The 16,039-nt window shown below is 54.3% G+C and overlaps 1 protein-coding gene across 7 annotated transcripts in view; it reads right to left on the bottom strand.

Annotated features, from left to right (window-relative positions):
- Positions 1 to 15,462, bottom strand: part of FOXP4 (forkhead box P4) — a 56,103-nt gene extending 40,641 nt beyond the window's left edge. For all 7 annotated transcript variants that reach the window (XM_064285767.1, XM_064285792.1, XM_064285788.1 and 4 more), the window contains exon 1: positions 15,374 to 15,462. The gene's annotated coding sequence lies outside the window, so the exon portion shown is untranslated. The remainder of the gene's footprint in view (positions 1 to 15,373) is intronic.
- Positions 15,463 to 16,039: the final 577 nt, after the last annotated feature.

The raw sequence follows: 16,039 nt of genomic DNA, 5'->3' as shown, positions 1-16,039 counted from the left end.
AGGTGCGCCCAGGCGATTTCCTGCCCTCAACTCTGCCCTGGGAGACCCATCCTTCAAGGATGAGAATACCAACAGCCTCCTGCCTCCTGCCTGCCTCTCCATGTGGTGTTGCAATGGCACTGAGGTCTCCCCTGTACTGGGGGTGAGCAGGCTCTTGGAACCTGGGGCCCAGCGAGCTAGGGACAGGATGTGGGGGGCAGGCCTCAATACCACAAGGGCGTGGGGGGGTGACAGAGAAACCTGTGACTCTGGTGAGAAGGCAGGGACTTGGGCACCCACCACGTGGTCTGCCTGGGTCCTAGCCTTGGCTCAGGACAAATCAGCTGTGAATCCTTTGCTTCCTTCTTCTCTGTACCTCAGTTTCCCCATCTCTACAAGGAAAGGTGGTCTTGAAGGTCTCTTCTGACTTGGGAACACCAGGAGTCAAAATTCCTAATCTAGTATGTGGACAGGAAGCCACAGTGTTCTAGCGGCTGGTGGGAGCCACTGAGGGTCCATTTGAGTCACAGCCGTGGCCCCTTTCCCAACCCAGACCTGAACCACCGGCTTTGGAACTGGGAGTGCTCCCTCCAAGAGACCCCTCTGGCCCTTCTGCATCTCTCCACACAGCCCCACCCTCTCGGCCCACACTCCTTTCCCAGTCACCTATTCCTCAGCGAAGAGCAGCTGAGCAACTGTAGAAGGGAAGGAAAGAGAAGATCTGAGAATTAGGCCATCTGGTTTCTAGGCCCAGCTGGGTGACCTTGGGCAAGTCACTGCCCCTTGCCCAAGTCACTGGGCTGTCCTTTCTCCCTCTGTAAAACAAATAAGGAGACGGGGATTAGGCCTTTTTAGGATTAGCTAGAACTGGGGCTCTCATCTCCACTTCAGCCTTCCTAGATTCCCCTCCTACCACGCGTTTGTGGGTAGGGGGCTCGACCCTCTGAGCTGCACAGGCCGGTCCTAACTTCCCATCCCTCCAGGTTCCCCTTGGGGGAGCCAGGGAACCTCCTTCTGCCAGGCCCCGGGGCACCAGCAGACGCCGTCAGAAGGAAGGAAGCTGGGTCAAAGCCGCAGCCGCCTCTTCCGCTCTGGGAGAGTCTGCGGGTCGCTGGGGGCTCCCACTTCCCCTCGAGGCTCCAGGCCCTTCGAAGAACCCCGGCGGGAGCGCAACAAGGGACGCCCTCAGAACTCGCCCGGACCGCTCCGTCGCCTCCCCGGGCGGAAATGAATTGATCCACCTACCCTGGGGCCGGGCGGGGCGGGGCGGGGCGGGGGGGGGGACCCTAGAGGCTGGGGTGCTCATGGGGGGAGGGGAAACGAGACTGGGAGTCCCACACGCGGAGAGAAACCTTTTGTGCCTTTTCATGAGCCCATATGGCGTAGGGAGTATTAATTACCGTAGCTTTTTAATTAACAATCGCTTAATCTGAGCCATAACATTTGCCACGACACCCTGCGCCTCGCCGCGAACCCGCGCCGCCCGCCCTGCCAACTCATCAATTAATTTTTATTGACGTTTTCTTCCCCAAACAGGCACTATACCAGGGTTTTCCAATTAACACCTCCGAGCTCTCTAATTAGTGCAATTAACAGACTGATGGATGCCCGGAGTTTACCCTCGAGGGAGGGCGGGCGGGAGGGGCCGGGGCAGCCCTCCAGCGCGTTCCCGGGGCGCGCGTCCGCAGGGCGCACACGTGCACGCTCGCACCTGAAAGGCTGGAGCCTCCCCCTCCCCCTAGGTCATAAAGGTGCACGCGGTGGGGGCGGGACCACAGACAGCCTGCACCCGGAGCAATGGTGGTGGTGCTGGTTGGAGTTGAAATAACAAGATACGTTTCCAGCTCTCCGGACGCCTACAAGCTAGTCGGGGAGCTCGCACAGAACGTGGCCTTGCTGAGCCTGAAACGAGAAGTGCGGAAGCCTGGTGTCTATTCTCAGCTCTATCTCCAACGTTCGCTATGACTTCTGGCAAGTTAATTTCCCCCTTCTTAGCCAGGCTCTGGGCTGCTGTCTATTTATGATTTATAAATTCAGTTACAATAAAAGGCAGATATAAGCGTCTTAAAATATCATCAAGGGAAACAAAAGTAGAAGAAAGAAAGAATGCACCAAAACCATAAGCCTGGGGTTCTCACACTTGAAGGTTTGAGACAAACTTGAAGGTTGAACATACCTGAAAGGAGTGTTAAAACACTTGTTGCTGTGTCCCACCCCAGACTTTGACTCAGCAGGTCTGGAGTGGGCCTGAAAAAGTTCCTCAGTGAAGCTGATGCTTCTGGTCCAGAGCCCACACTTGGCTCCAGTGGAAGAGCGCTACTTTAGTTAGGAGTTTCCTGGCGGCCAGAACTAGGCGATCTCTCTGCAAGGTCACTCAGTTATTCATTCATTCAGCAGGCATCAACTGCCTCATCACTAAGTAACAAGGATCTACAGGAAAATAAAACGTGGTCCCTGCCTTCTGCGGGCTTACAAAAACTCCAACAAGCCAGTGCAGTAGTGTTCTGAGGCTTCTGGAGCTGTGCATAAAGGACTCAGCAAGGGCGATTTTGTAATCATGGAGATACTACCCTTCTCTTTATGTAAATCCGGCATTTGTCTTTTGGAAACTTTAGCCACTGGTGGAGCTTTGGCCATGAATGAAGTCCTTCTTTCTCCTCCAATGGCTGACCAGCAATGACCCTTCAGCCATTCATTGGTTCAACAAATATTTATTGAGCACCTACAACGTGCCAGGCTCTGTGTATGCAGAGCTGAACAGAACAGGGCACAGACCCTGCTCTCATGGAGTTTATATTCCCATAAGGGGAGGCAGACGATAAATAAATGAGGACACAAATAGATAAGTTCAAACAAGGTGAACTCTGTGCGGGATGAGTACAGGGAATAAATAGGGGGATCAAATTTAAATGAAGATGGGCAGGGAAAGCCTTCTTTTTGAGGAAATAGCATGTATACTTGGATAGGAAGAATGAGTAGGTATTGACCAGGCAAAGTGTACGCTGAAAGCAGGGGGAACAGCATTTGCAAAGGGTCTTATTCTGCAAAAAAGGGGTCTCCAGTTTCAGACTTTCCCAGAGTTAGAAGTCTGAAATGGACATATTGCCAGATTACACAAAAAGACACACAGGTGGGTACCACATAGAATAGAGTGTGAGGACGCCTTATATTTCCTTCTCTTTCTAGCTACCCTACTATCAGATCTTACAGACTGAGAGACATAGAGCAATGAGCACTATCCCTACATGTATCTGATGGATGCTTCTCAATCCGTTATCCCAAGGCTCAGGGGCCAGCCTCCCCCATTCAGCTCGGAGCTCTATGGGTTCACTGGCTTTAGACTCCTAAGTGAGGGAGGGTTCTACGGAAGCAGTCAGTTTTGGCCTAAGCCTTACTTAGTCAACCTACCTGCTGGCCCTTCCCCGGCCTCTTATTATCTTTGTGACATTGAGCAGTGAGGTCACCAGTCTGAGCCTCCCTTTCCTTATCTATAATATGGAGCTAATACCAATAACCCTTCTCTTAGGGTTGCGTCATAAAGAAGGCATTCAGGAAAAGGTAGTTACTATAATTCTGGGGACCCAAGAAAGTCCTGCTACAACCCAGTTCTGAGTGGGATAGGCATTAGAAATTGATTCCATCCTATCTACCAGCCCTTGGTTTTAGCACTTGAGGAAACTGAGGCAGGACCCATGAATTGAAGGGGCGTGGCACAGAGTGGCTAGGTCTCTCTAAAAGGTTGCAACAAGCCTCTGATTTGGAAGGTGAGCCACGATCCTGTGCTCTGTTCCAGCTTCTTTCCCAATCTTCAAATAATGTTATTTTCTAATCATAAAGGTAACAGACATTCTGGTAGAAAATTCTGGGGAAAAAAGTATAAAGAAAAAAAAATAGTACACATAAATCTACCATGCAGAGATAACTCCCCTGCTTGCCTTTTGAGATATATCCTTCTAGTCAGTCCCATTTTCACTCTTTTGGTATATAAATATTTCGAAAATGAGATGGGTCGTAATCTGTACATGGTTTGAATTTTCCGATTTTTCTACTCACGACTTAGTACCATAAGCCCTTCCACATGACATCCACTATTTTAAGTGACAGTTTTTAATGGCCATATAATGTCCGAATGGGATACATGTTCCAGAATTTATTTGGCCAATCCCCTAGAGTTGGACAATCAGGTTATTACCTACTTTTTTTTTTTTTTTTACCATAATTCTGCAATAAACACTCTTATACAAACAGGATATATTGCATTTCTGTCTATTTCCTTAGGATTCACTTCTAGAAGGTAGTATTGCTTGGTCAAATGGTATGCATATTTTTAAGGCCCTTGATACATTTATTCCCCAATTAATATCCATAAAATTTGTACCAAAAGCAATGCACCTGAGTTCCAGAAAACTCACAAGCCTCTTGTCTTTTTAACTATTTCCCGCCATTCTCCTCAGCTCCTTCTCCAGAACATTCTTAAATCCCAGTACTATAGACCCTGTGAAGTATAGGTGAGTTTACAGGGCACATAGCTAGGTGGTGGGCCTCCACCTGCAACTGATGCTGAGCACAATGGGTGTTGGGGCTGGGGAGATGAAAGTGAATAAAACGCAACCCTTGCTTTGGAGGGCTTACAATTTAGTGGTGGGACATTAGTGGCTCAGGGGTAGAATTCCTGCTTTCATGCAGGAGACCCTGGTTTGGTTCTCAGTCAGTGCACCTCATGCACAGCCATCACCCATCTGTCAGTGGAGGCTTGCATGTTGCAGGTTTCAGTGGAGCTTCCAGACTAAGATGGACTAGGAAGAAAGGTCTGGCAATCTACTTCTGAAAATCAGCCAACAAAAACTCTATGGAGCACAACAGCCAAATTCACAACCAATCATGGGGATGGCACAGGACTGGGCAGCATTTCATTCCCTTGTGTTGGGAGTTTCTGTGAGTTGGGGCTGAAAATCAACAGAAGCTAACAACAATTTGTGGAGGGGAAAGTGAGACAGACAGGCAAACACACCAATACATCAGAATCACCTGGGGGACAGTATAAACAATATCAGTGCCTGGCCCCCAACCTAGATCAATTAAATCAGACCCTGGGAAGTAGGACCCAGCCATAGCTTTCCCAAGTGATTCTAAACTTCCAGTGTAGTCAGAGTTGAGAATCTCTGCCCTATACAACAGACAACTTTGCAAATATGATGGTAGATATACAATGGGGGCTATGGTAGGCTAGAGGGAAACAGCCAGGCTGGCGTTGGGGCATCCAGGAAAGGTATCCTGTAAGCGATGACTAGGTCCCTGGTGGCTGGACTGCTAACCTAAAGGTTGGCAGTTCGAGCTCATCCAGTGGTGCCACGGAGGAAAGGCCTGGTGATCTGCTGTAGATTACAGCCAAGAAAATCCCATGAAGCAGTTCTACTCTGTAACGGAAGGGGTCACCATGAGTCAGAATCAGCAACCGGTTAGATGACTTCTGAGCTGACTCTTAAGGAAGCCAGGCCCCAGCACACACTTTACGAATATATTTTATTCTTAATAATGACCATTCCACTCAGAGAGTCCTTGAAAGCCCTTTCCTATACCCTGTCCCCTCCTCTCCTCCACATAACCTTGTGCTCACTTCCAGATGAAAGAACCACATTTCAAAGACTCCTTGTGACTTGACAAGGTCACCTGGCTGCTAAGTGGCCAAACTGAAACCCAGGTGGCTCTATGACTCTCAAACCAGTATTCTTCCCTACATCCCACCTCAGAGGTGGCAAAGCCCAGAGGGGGTCATGTTGGGAACTCCCTGGAATTTGAATTTCTCCTTATCCCCCCTTTCCCAGTTCACCTCTCACTGGCTCCAGCCCCAAAATGCTCCCACTAGGCCGCCCCCACCCCCCCAACTAGGCCCTGGCAAAGTGGCCTTCCTCAACCAACACTCTTTCCTGGTACCATGACCAAAAGGAAGAATTAACAATAAAAAAAAAAAAGAGAACCAAAGATCCCACTCCATCTCATTAAGAAAGTAAACATAAGAGCCATCTAAGTGTCTAATTAAGCTTCTAATTAGTCCCCGCTTGTTACTAATGCAAATTAGATTACTCCGCTTAACTACAGCATGTCCACAACACCCTTGTTAATTGCGGCCTTTTGAAATTAAATTACTCCCTAATTAGCATATCAAAGCCATTGATTCGGAGCTCGGAAAGATGAGGGCAAGAGAAGCCGAATGCCAAGTTTGGTTAATCAGAGATAGCTAATTAAATAGTGACATCTTACGTGGGGGGCCTGCTGGCTACGGGGTGGAGGCACTTCGCCCAGGGCCTGAGTGGCCATCTGGAGCTGAGTTCTGGTGATGCCCTTGGCACCATGGGGCTCCCGTGGGCACAGGAGGGGCTCTGGCCAGCCTGGGTCAGACCACTGGGCCTGGCCCTCCCATGGGCCCCAGCTGCTCTACCCAGTCCGTCCCTGACATTCCCAGCTTCCTCCCTTTGTCTCCCCTGTGATCTCTAGGTGTGGCATTTATAGATAGGTCTTAGGGACTAATTCAGGGGCACCCAAAATATATCCATATTTGCATATGCAAAGATGCAGCCTCCTTCCACATCTCCTTGTTCCAAGATGAGTTCTAGAATGGTGACTTCTGCCTCCTACTCTGTGTCCTTTTCTAGTCCCACCTGTGCTTCCATTCTGGGAAGAAAATTCGGGAGGGTGGGACAGGCCAGTTACCAGTTCCAGCTCTGACCCCTCATGGAGAGGCACCTCTCCTGCATCCCTAAGATTAGCTCAGTCTTCTGCTAGATGGAGGAGAAGGGCTTTCCTGAGCAGCCCCCAGGTCCTCCCAGCATCTGCAGGTCCCCAGCACAGAGCTAGGCACACGGTAAGAAGGAATGACTCTCAGAGCAGTTCTTCAGCACTGCTCATGGGTGGTTTCTTTCCAGCAGAGAAAAGTTGGAGGGCTGGGTCCATTTACCAAACCCCAGTGGAGGGCTTAGGGTATGCCAAGCACTTTCACGTTATGCCATTTAATTTTCACAAGAGCCATGTGACGTAGGAACAATGAGGTTTATTTTGCAGATGAAGACACGGAGGATTGCAGAAGTTCCAGTGGTCAGTTTGGCTTCTGTGTTTTGGCCTAAGTCTAGGGCAATCATAGGGTGTTCCAGGAGGTAGCGGGAGGGAAGAGGAGAGCATAAGGAGATGAGGCTGGAGGCTGAGACTCAGGGCAATATTTCCTTGCTCTAGGTCACCAAACACCTTTTCTTTGGACACCCTCTCTCCCCAGTAAAAAGTACACAAAGACAATATGACTTTTTTTAGGGTGGGAGGCAGGCAAAAGGGTAATGCCTTTCAGAGAGGGGCTAACCTGGGCAGGGGTGGGCTTGTTTTAGCTTGGAAGAGGCCCCTGGAGACACAGGCCCCATAATTCGCTTCATGTTGAGAAGAATGAATAGTCTTTTATCCACTTCCATCAGTTCTTAAGTAGTTGTGTGGGAACCAGACTTGGGTCATGGTATTCCTAACGGTCTTCTCTGGGCTCGTCTTGCACAGACCCTCAGAGTGTCTCAGACAGCACACTTCCTCCCATCTAGATTTCCCTTGACTATTAAGGGCAGGTGAAATCTCCACGACGGTGCTAACCCAAATGCCCTTACATTATAGGTCAGTCACCTATGAGGCCAGTTGAGAGGAGTGGTAGACACAAGGAGGCAGCTGCCACTCAATACCAGTCTATCCTTACTCCGTAAAAATGCTGGCCCAGTTCGACACTCATAAAAATGGTGGGCCAGTTCGACACGGCTTGGGTTTCCTCAAAAGACAACGAACTGGGGAGACTTACGTGAAATTTACCATTACAATGAACTTTGTGTGGGTTAACAAAACTCATCAGGGGTGAAGTTAGTCAATTTGTGACCTCAGCACTTATTGCTAGTATCCCAGAGAAACAAGTTCCCATTAGTTGTGTGACCCTGGGCAAGTCACATCACCTCTCCGGGCCTGGGTCCCTCACCTGTGATACGAGAGTAATAATTATCACTATTTGGAGACTCTCTCACGGCTATTGTGAGGGTCAGAACAAGGAGTATGTGAAATAGCAAAGCCTGGTTCCTCAGGCTGGGTCTGGTGACCACCTAGTTCCACCCTGCACCGGCCACAGTCCTCTCCCATTCCTTAATTTGGGTGTTTTCTAGAACCTTCTTCTTCCATGGAGGGGACAGAGCCAGGACTTACAAGTGTGCTTGAAAATGCTGAGGGCTTGTTCTTGCAGAGGCCTGGTCTGGCTGCTGGACAACTAGGAGGTACCACAACTGGTACCCTCTGCCCCTATATTTAATGGATCAGCCCTGGCCAGGGCAAAATATTTAATGGATCAGCCTTGGCCGGGGCAACAGCTCCTAAATGACCCTTCTTCAAAAAGATGGATTTTTTTACAAGAACAAACTCCTAATGGCTGTAAGGTCCCTAGTCTGGTCCCTTAATGCCCCCCTCCACCAACTAGGGTATGTGCTGTGGGGAGGCACCATGGAGTCTGTCCCCAGCCCTCCCTCCTCCAGCTGCCCCTGGAGCACACAGCAGCCCCTGGAACACACAGGTTCAGGGTCAAGGCCAAATTCCCAACGGGTGAGGTTTTGTTTATTTAAGGAGGGATCAAACAGGGCCTAGGAGAGAGGAAGAGGCCCCCACACAGCTCAGCAAAGGGGAATCCCAGCCAGTGCCCAGCCCACCAGGATCCATCCAAGTCAAACTGGGCCAGGGGGCACATAGCAGGTGATTTTATTTTAGAAAATGAGTGAAATTAAAAGCAAGGCAGAAAGAAAGAAACAGGGGGAGGGGTGGCTGTCCTGGCGTGTGGGGGGGGGGAGGGGGGATGGTGGTGCACCGAGGCCAAGCCATAGCTGCGGCACTGAGCTCTCTCTTCCAACGAGATTCAATTAATTGATAACAAGAGGCATCAAATTAATTTCTGGAGGATGTGAGATTCTGATGAAGGGAAATCTCGTCGATGGTGATCGGGTGGGAGGGGGCAAGCAGTGCCCCTTCTAATCACACTCCGGCTACTACCTAATTGGGAAGGAGGAGACTCGCCTGGGCTGCAGGGTCCCCTGCCCCGCTCTCCACAGCGTCCCTTTCGGGAAGCGCCCGTGGAGGCAGCAGGCTCCCGCAAGTGGACAGAACAAAAGGGGTGTGCATGAGACCTTCTGGCCTCTTCTCATCTTTACCAACTGTTCAGTTAGGAAAACCGAGGCCCAGAGAGGAGCCTGGTCATGTCTAAGATCACAGAGCAAATTAGGAAGCGGGCAGCAGTGCTCTTACTAGGGACCCTGGGGAGGGGAAGTGAATGATGGGCCATAGTGATTGGCCACCGTGTGCCCATGTAAGTCCAGATCCTATTGATTACCCAGACCCATGAACTCGTCCGGAGCAGAAGCAGTGCAGCGCACCGCGACGGCGGCCGTCCCTGAGGCTAAAAGACAGGCCAAACTGCCGGCGCCGCCTGGTCTTCCATCATTCCCGGGACCCGAAGTCGCCAGGTGAGATCGGACTGTGCCTCCGCATGTTCTCAGCCACCGAAGGTACCTCCCAGAGCTCAGGCCTCGGAGATCAAGGAGCTTCCCGCAACTTAAAAACACTGATGTGCTTGCAGGAGTTCAGAGAAATGTTGGCTGGCGAGCAAGCCACGGCCAGTGCATTCAACGAGGGAAGAAGGAAAAAAGCCTAGAGGCTTCCTAGAGAAGGGGTTCTCCCACTGAACCAACTTTGCACCCTCCACACACCCTGACGGTTGGCAGCACCTCTAGCTCCGACCCAGAGATGCGGGAGCCTGTGAGAAGCTGGGCAGCCTCTCCATGCCCAGAGCTTTGGGCCACAAGCGCTTAGGCAGCCGCCCCTCCCTGGTTTCCGGCAAATCCCGACGTGCCATCTCTCTCCAAAACTCTCCTCTGCCGCACCCTTTTCCCCCAGGGATGTGCGGATGCGCATTTGGGCGCCGGGAACCCCTGAAGGAAAGGAGGAACTATGTACACTGTTTTGGATCAACTTCTTCAGTGTTGAGTCTCCTACAAACGTGGGCTCGAGAGCCGGGAGTGGGGGGGGGGGGTGGGTGGAGTGTGGGGGTGGGGAACCGAATCAGAGCGAGTTGGCCCAGGCCTGCCTGATTGAGGAAACGAGAACCGAAACCCCCTCACCCACTCCCAGCTTCCCTTCATACAGCGCGGTCACCCCCGGGCCAGGCCGGCACGTGCGTCCTGTCCCGGCTGTGGCGTCAGGATCCGAGGTCACTGGAAAGATCCGCACTTGGGCACTTAATCCATTTTTGATTTTCCAAGTTGCTAGCTGGAGCCAGCTCTTACTGAATCTCCTTAACGTGCCCCTCCCCCATGCACCGTGCGCACAGTAGGTGCTCCACACTGTGTATGGAATGGATACTATGAAAAGGCCCTTTCTCCATTCCTAGAGCCACTCTGCCCTCAAAATAGCCACCATTTGTACCCCCTCACTGCCCTCTGGAATTCTGCCAGCCCTGTAGACCCTGCCTACTTTGAACAAATGCAAAAGGGTTGTTATTTTACACGTTCCACTTTGTTACTAAGCTCCACGCCCCCATGTCATCCTTGTCATTAGCATGGTAGCCCACACCAGGTGCCATCAGAACCAACACTGAGGGGAAGAGGAAAAGCCATTAACCCCGTCTTGCACCACCAACCGGCCCCAGGCCACTGCTCTGGAGGCTCCAGTTAGGTAGAGGATGGGGCCCTGCGGAGGTGGGCATAGAAGCTGGAATTCCAAGCATTGGCTGCACGGCTCAGGCCCCGGGCTGAGGAGAAGAAAGGCACGAGGAGGCTCTGCCCGAGCACTTGGGGAAGACCCTGGGCTGGGATGAGAGGTCCTGGGACCAGGGAGTGAGGAAAGGGAGAAGGGAAGCCAGCAGCCAGGCCTTGGAGGGTTCCTGTGAGGCGCCACAGACGCCGTGTCTGCCGGTCCAGACGTGCGCTTCTTGTGCCCGAAGCACTCGCCTTCCAGCTCAGACAGGCCGTGCCCCGAGTCCACCCTCAGCGCGGCCCGCCCGGCGCCATCTCATAAAGAAAGCCACAGCCTCCGCTGCTGCAACGGAGGACAGAGGGTTCCCGCCGTGATCCCCCAACGCACTGTTGAAGTGTTAGCTGAGTGAAGAAGGTGCGCGCCTTTCCCTGGAGAACCTGGGAAGGCAACGCTGAAGACAGCCAGCAACTCCAGGCTCAGAGAAGTTTCTTTTTGCTTCTTTGAGATGATCCATCCAGGGCTAGCTCCCAAATTGGTCCGAGACCCACAAAGTTCCATAAGCCTGTGTTGGACTAGAGATCTTCCCTTTTGAAGAGAAGAGGTGTCAGCCAGTTTTCCTCCTCTGCGTTCTGGGGAAATTAGCCCTCACGTTAACGTCCCCATAAGCACCTTAGCAGTGCCTGCGGAACACTCCAGGGTCACATGCAGGTGGGACATGCCAACTTCTGAACCACAATCCTCCCTTAAAGGGAAGCCAGGAAGGGAAGACACAGCCTTCACAATGGAGGAAAGAGAATTTGTGAAGAGAAAAGGGGGCATTTGGCAGCTTCTCCCATCCCTTCCTTGCTCCCCCACAACAAAGCCTCAAACCCTGCTGCGCACACTCAGAGTCAGGCACTCACATTTTAGTCCCAGCTCTGCCACCAACTAGTTGTGTAGCCTCGGACAAGTCCCTTCCTCTCTCTGGGACTCATTTTCGCAACCTATAAAATGGAAGTTAACACTCAAGTATTTCCAATATTCGGTCCAACATGTGGCCCAACAGTACTGGAAATGTAATAATAAAAGCCACCCTCAGACCCATCGACACTACCCGGCACCAGGCACTGTGCTAGGTACTTTACATCTGTGCTCCTCTGCAACCCCCAAACTAAGATGGGTATTATAGACCTACTTGACACATAAGAAAACTGAGGTTCCAAGAGCTTAATTAAGTCCCCCAGAGTCCCATCACTAGTGCCAAGTTTCAAAGCCCTTTTCAGTCTGACACATATTCCCCTCTGGGGAGGCCCTTGCCCTGGGTTCCAGAGTTCCAGAACCAAGTCTGAGGTAGCCAGTTCAGCCAAGCGCACCTCAGAGTCCTGCCACAAATTATATATGCCCCGCCTTGGTCTGGGGAAGTATAAGCTCATGTGGGAAACAGTGAGAGTTCCTAGGATGGGAGATATTAACATTCTGCAGTTTGGGTTATTAGAAAAGTAAAGATATTGTACCCACTTCGGGTGGGAGTGGGGACGCTTGCATTTTGGCTGGAGAGACAAGAAAATTGCCAAGGTAGTGGAGCAGTAAAGGGTTAGGATACAGGGCAGGAGGATGTAGCTTAGCCAGGTGTGGCAAACAGGGGAGGCTTCTTGGGGGTGATGACCCTTCCCTTTCCTGCCCAGAATACTAGGCTACCTCCAGCCTCTCTGTGCACCTCACACCTCTCCTCTGGAACAGCTGCTCTCCCTTTCCTCACTCTCTGATGATACTTCATCTGTCCTCCCTATCTCGACCATGTGAGGGCCAGAGAGCAGACCTCCACCTTCATTCATTGCTTGGGTACCTGGAACCTGCCTAGACAGAGTAGAGGCTCAGCAAACATCTGGGGGAATTACTGGATCAAAAGAAATTTCCCCCTATCCCTCTGCTTCCCCCACACACATACCAGGAAGAAGTGTGTTTAGAGCAGGGATCCAGCAGGATGTGCACATTCCAGCAAGGGACCTACCTGCCTGCAGCCGGAAAGGAAGTTTCTAGCCAAAGGGGGAGGGGTTGTCTAGGTATGACTCCAAGTGAGGCGAGCACCAATACAGAAAGGGACAGGGGGCAGGTCCTTCTGCAAGTTGGCCCCAGCCTTCCCTGGCTCTGGCATTCTCCAGCACTGGGGTCAGGCCTTTCCCTCCCCAGGGCTCAAGGGTTTCCCAACCCCATAACTCCTGGGTAACTTGCCCGGTTTGGGGAGAGGGACAGAAAACCCACCCAGGGACCCAAGGCTTAGTGCCAAGAGAGAAAGCTCCTGTGATCTCCCTCACCTTAGGGCCAAGGCTGGGGCCAGATAAGATAGGGACACAAGGGTTCAGGCAGGAAGCATCAGATCTCACTGGGGTCCTGGAGCTGTGTGTGGGGGGAGCGTGTGTCACCTTACCCAGCAGACAAGAGTGGGATCTATGCTAGAGAGGGAGCATAGCAAAGCCCAGCCCAGCTTTTGAGAGGCCAGACGTAAGGGCTCAGTGGTGGCGTGAGCAAGCAAGTCATTCAGGTGCCCCACAGCACAGTCCCAGTCAGTACGCCTCTTTCCAACCACCAGGTGACAAAAAGCCCCGGAGCCCTGGGCAAGACAAAGTTTCTCAAGAAAACAAAAAACAAGTCTGCAGACTTTCCCCGAGAGTTTTCCGCGGGGGCGGGCAGGGGTTGTCTGAGGCCTGTGGCTCCCCTTTGGGCAGCTCAGTCCTGGCTAGGCCTGCCTTGGCCCCTGAGGGCATCGGCTGGCTCACTGGGGGCATCAGGAACTCAAAATGCTGGATGCCCGCAGGGCCTGTTGGCCAAGGGACCATTCAGTCCTGAATCTCTCCAGAAAGAGAACTTCTGGGTCTGAACTCCCCGAGTGTGGTTTCACTGGGGCTGGTCAGACCCTCTCCAGGCTACAGGCCGCATAGACGATGCCCATGCTACCGCTTTTCTGCGTTGATGAAGGGAGCACTCCCGCCAGCTCCCACCCATGGCTCCAACCTTAGCAATTGCCCCTCAAGCCTCCCACTGCAATCTCAGACTCAACACAGACCGCTCTGAGGCGAATCCAGGCAGGGCGCTTTAAAATCGAGGTGAAGATGCTGAAGCTTGGTAAAAACCCGCATTGCCCAAAATGCTCCTGAGTTTTCTGCGAAACTGCTGGGATGGCAGCTTCAGACTCTGGTTAGCTCCGGCTGAGGAAGCTGCCTCCGCTCACCCTGCCCCCCCTCCACTCCCACCCCAGCTGGGGACTCCGAGGTAAACCGGGCACGGAGACAAGGCGCTTGGGTGCAGGTCCAGCAGGGATCTCCAGGCGCCTCAAACTCTAGGAGCAGGGTGAGGGAGGAAATCGGCCAAGCTCGGTTTGGCAAGAGATGTCCGGTGCAAGGGGACAAGCAGGGTGGCTCTCTCCACTTCGGATCTCTCTGTTCCCATACCCTCTTCTCCTCAACCAAGGGAGTCCGGGTGGGGTATGGGTGTGTTCTCAAGGTCGCCCCAGCTGGAGATAGGGAGGGATCCACCGCCGTTAGGGCCTCTGACTCAAAATCCGCGTCCCGCGAAACCACAGGGTCCTTTGCGGGAATGGAAACGGCGGGGATCCCAGGTGGCTCAGGGAGTCCCATATTCTAGATGGGCTCTACCTTAGTGCAGCCTAAAGAAGTTTGTTTGGCTTTGGGGGGAAGCGCGAGGTTGGAGCACCGCAGGGATGGCAGCCGGTGGTGGTGGGGTGTCCAAGGGACACACGACAGTCGCAAGTCTAGGAGGGGGATCTTGCTTGGTCACTCCGAGATACCCTTCCCTGACGGTCTCTGTGCCCCTCTGCCGCCCCTCCCCCACACGGTGGGGCCCCCAAATAGGGTGAGTAATGGTATCGGTCGAATGGGTCCCCCTATTCTCCAGCTCGGGTGCACAAATTCACAGGAGCTGCTTGCAGACTTTCTCAAGTCCCTAAGAAGTTTTCCACTCTATCTCCGAGCTGATCGAAGGATGGGGGAAGGGGGGTGACTGGCCCTGGCACCTCCGAGACGCGGCCCCAGCCAAACTAGTCACCTTCTCACCCGAGGCGGCGCGGCCGGTGGGACCGAGACCCCCTCTTCCCCCATCCGCCTCCCGCGCGTCTTGGGCAGTCCCGTACAGACTGGGGTGGGGGGAGCCCACTTCAGCACTTCCCTCCCCAGCTCAGGAAAGTCTGGGTGGAGAAATACTCTTTGTCTGACTCGGTGCTGGGGGGAGGTCGTGCCCCCTTACACCCCATCCCCGGCGGCAAGGCCGGGAGGAGGCGGGGCACAGATTCTCGGGGAGGGTGGGCCTCAGTGACCTCCCCAGGCCCCCCTCCCGCCGGCCTCCGCCTTTCCCCCCTCCCGCAGCCGCGCCATAGCCCCCACCTGTTCCCAGGGCAGCTCCGGGCCGCCGGGGCCCGGGCCAGGGGCGGGGTGTCGCTTCTGCGCGGGGTCAGTGCGCCGCGGCCGCCCCAGGCTGGAACAAAGTGCGCCGGCCCGGGCCCGGCTCCTCCCGGCGCCCGGCGCGTCTCCGGCGGGCAGTTTGCAAACACAAAGTGAGCCAGTGAGCGGACAGGAGAGAGCGCGAGATAGGGAGTTGGTCTGGTCGCCGGCCCAGCCCCCACCCGCGTCCCCGGGCCCGGGCCCGGCCCGCCACCTACCTGTCCCGCCCGGCCGCTCCGTGCGGGCTCCGGCCCGTCAGCCCGCGCGGGGCATGGGGCTCGCTCCAGTCGCAGCCCGGGCCCGCCGCCGCCCGCCGGGGCTGCCCCTCTGCGCCGCCCCGCGTCGCGCAGCTCCCGGGCGTCCTCCCTCCGCGCCGCGCCGCGCCGGCCGCCGCGCGCCCTAGCCCCGCCGGGGCATGGCACTCTGTGGGCTGCTCGGCTCGCTCCGGCTCCGCTCCTCCTTCCCGGTTCTCCCGCGACGCTAGCTCGTTTGCTCCGGCTCCGGGGCTCCCGGACCCCGGCGTCCCCGCCCCCGGCCCAGCCCTGGTTCCGGCCCGGGCTCCTCCCCGCCGCGCTGCCGCCGCCCGCGCCGCGCCCTCCTCGCGGGCTGGGGGGTCCGTCCCGGTCACCGGCCGCGCTGTCCGGTCCGCAGGGGCGGCCGGCTCCGGACTCCGAGGGGCTGCGACTGAGCCCGGGCTGCGAGTGGCTGCGAGCGGGCGACGTGCGGGCGGGGCAGGAGGGGACGGAGGAGGAGGAGTGGAGGGGGAAGGAGGGAGCGCGCGGCGAGGCAGGGAGGAGGGAGCGAGCGAGCGAGCGAGCGAGCGGCAGGGAGGGGAGACCAACTTCTAGCGCTACCATAATTCGCCTAAAGCAGGTGCAGCAACT

Source organism: Loxodonta africana, chromosome 1 (genome assembly GCF_030014295.1).
Source record: "Loxodonta africana isolate mLoxAfr1 chromosome 1, mLoxAfr1.hap2, whole genome shotgun sequence".
Taxonomy (NCBI): Eukaryota; Metazoa; Chordata; class Mammalia; order Proboscidea; family Elephantidae; genus Loxodonta; species Loxodonta africana.
The sequence above is the reverse complement of the archived record's forward strand: the minus strand, read 5'-3'. Positions and strand labels throughout refer to the sequence as shown.